This window comes from Agrilus planipennis, unplaced genomic scaffold (assembly GCF_000699045.2).
Source record: "Agrilus planipennis isolate EAB-ADULT unplaced genomic scaffold, Apla_2.0 scaffold79, whole genome shotgun sequence".
Lineage (NCBI taxonomy): Eukaryota > Metazoa > Arthropoda > Insecta > Coleoptera > Buprestidae > Agrilus > Agrilus planipennis.
In genome coordinates, this window is record NW_020442428.1 from 479,080 (window position 1) to 481,736 (window position 2,657).

General features: G+C 29.7%; 2 long non-coding RNA genes across 9 annotated transcripts in view; one reads left to right on the forward strand and one right to left on the reverse strand.

The window, feature by feature from the left end:
• LOC108734620 overlaps positions 1–1,225 on the reverse strand; it is a 10,482-nt gene extending 9,257 nt beyond the window's left edge. For 3 of the 8 annotated variants that reach the window (XR_003232266.1, XR_003232261.1, XR_003232262.1), the window contains exons 1-2: positions 774–1,225; positions 390–546 (exon numbers count right to left, since the gene is read on the reverse strand). This is a non-coding gene — a long non-coding RNA (uncharacterized LOC108734620). Of the gene's footprint in view, positions 1–389; positions 614–773 lie in introns of all 8 variants that reach the window. The other 5 variants (XR_003232263.1, XR_003232264.1, XR_003232265.1 and 2 more) reach the window with 5 other exon arrangements.
• Positions 1,226–1,576: 351 nt separating this feature from the next.
• On the forward strand, positions 1,577–2,624 carry LOC112906316. The gene is made up of 3 exons (XR_003232269.1): positions 1,577–1,595; positions 1,801–2,073; positions 2,346–2,624. It is a non-coding gene; the product is annotated as an uncharacterized LOC112906316 (long non-coding RNA).
• The last annotated feature ends 33 nt before the right edge of the window (positions 2,625–2,657 follow it).

The window sequence follows — 2,657 nt, forward strand, 5'->3', positions numbered from 1 at the left end:
ACACTATCAAAATCAATACTTAACTATTACAATTCAGAAGTGTAAAAATTTATACTGGTAACTATTGTCAAACAAATGGAATACAAGATTTGGAAAATCACAAACCATTTCGTAAATACAACTTCATAAAATAATTAACCTAGTATTGTATTGTTTTGTCTTACCTATTGTTTATTCTAAGAAATTTGTTTGAGTACCTATTCTTTTTACATGGTTAGTCGTAAAACGGATATAAGAAACTTCATTTTATAGTTGAATTGTAAGATTGTATTATATGCAATAAATAAAAATTATAAAAGAATTTATACCTGTATACATTCATAAGCCGTTTAATAGATCATTTTCTCTTGAACCAAAGTCAAATTAATTTTAATTATTTTGTCACTTACCCTCCTGTTTGTGTTAACCCCTAGTGCACTCAAGGCACAGCCAATTCATCCTTGTAAATCCTTTCTCTGGCAAAAGATACCACATTGCCTGTTTTAAGTGTACATTATTGCTTCTTTGATCAGATACTTCTGGAGTGAGAGAATAGCTGAGTAATGCCTGAAGACATCCACCATCAAAAGTTTGTGTAAAGCTCTTGTAAAATGCATTGTTACATGTAACAATACTCAAATATAAATAATTTAGTATGTATGGTAGACAATGACACAAAAGACAAATAAAATGAAGATGTAATTTCAATTGCTTTCTAACTAACCTAAATACAGTAATTAAAGAGGCCGAGAAAAGCAAATTGACAACAAATTATCTTTAAAATTGCTATTTACCTTTATGATGGTGCCACTGAAGACGTTAAACTATTGTAACAGTTAACATGGTATCTGTTCCCAGTGAAAGAAAGACACATTCACCCTTCTTTCCAAGTACTGAAACATTCTTAAGTAAAACTGGACAGCTACAACAATGTTCATATAAATAATAAATAATTTAGTCTCACAATTAAGAAAATGTCATCACGAAAACAAAATGTTAAAAAGTAAATAAGTAAGTAATGCTGAAGTAAACAAATTTATAATTCAAATATGTCATGGACCTTCAAATATTTTCTAACTCACTCACTGGAACTAAAAGTGGTTTCGATGAACAAATAACCATACTGTTAAATAATGACATGAAATAGAACACAAAAGGATAGCGCATTAAATAAATAACTAAAATATATCAAAACGCTTTTAAGTCACAAACAACCGTACAGGATCTCATATCATAGATAAATCCGACACAATATATCCATTGAGCTAGACTACAGATACCCCCTTCCCCTCCACTTCAATGAATATATCATAGATAACAATAGATATAAAGCATAGACAAACGCAAATAAAATAGATGCGTTCAAATCTCTTAAAGAGTAAGTGATATACGTTAATGTTACGCAGTCTACGTAGAAATGAAGAACATATAAGGTACAAAAAATTAAAGTTTCTTAGTCTATTAAAACTAATCAAAACGGTATAAGTTGAAGTAATCTACATAAATTCCTTTATTAAAAATATAAAACAAAACTACTTGCATCTAACGCTTTAAATATTAAGGTATCAAAAGAGAAACAAAAAGAATCTATTCACCAGAGGCCATTTGTAAAAAGGGTAAGTAATCTTTAATTATTTTATAAAGTTACATTTACGAAATGATTTGTGATTTTCTAAATCTAAATAATGATTATTGTAATTATTAATTTTTCTGAATTGTAGTAGTTAATTACTTAGTTTGATGGTATCTTATTTGATTGATGGAAGTAATATTTTAAAACATAGTATTTGAGATTAAACTAACATAAAATTGTTTCAACAGGTTTCAACAAGGTGAAAAAATAAGGACTAGAAACCTAGAGAAGAGGAGTCCCATTAATGCTTCCTCTTGGACATGAAAGGTGCAATTTTTCGAAATACGTGCAGTCCAATTGACACCGATGTATATAAAGTTACACATGTGATGTCTTCTACTATGTGGCTCATTTCATCATGTGTGGTATTATTTTCCCTTTCACGAGCATCTATTGTTGGAGGCACTTCTCTTTTGTCAACGCTTAGGAGTAAAACTCGAGCACCATAGAATATACTTGAGGTATGCGGTTGTTTTACTGTTTAATTATTTCTCTGGCATCTATAGCTTCTCTTCTATCAATTATCTATTATTTACAGCATAAATTGACATGTTCCATTTATGGTTATTTCTATTGCTTTTGACATTTTTCTGTCATAAATGTAATCGACGCCCACGTCGCCATTTTATAATGAAGTTATTTACTTGCCTTTCGGTGCATGTTTTTATTGTATTTCATGTTTTACTTAACTTAATCCCTTCTTTAATTAATATTTTTTTGCCTATTTCTACAGATCATCCAACAGATGAGAGAAAATTGAAGTTCAGGTTGATCATATTGAGGCAACTAATAACTGGTGTTGTCTTTCTTGGACTGTATTCTGGATTTGCTGTTTTTATCTTCACCTTACAACATTATGCAGTTAATTTTCAACAGATAAGTGAGAACAAGAGGAGATTTATTTGAATTCCACTAAAAGAGCAAGTTTTCTTTGGCATTTCTACTGGATTTGGTTTGCTTTTCGCACCTGCAAACTTTGGATTGTTACAGTCTACAATTAATTAAGGTGAGAATACTTATATAATTAATTTTAATTGCTCTTTAT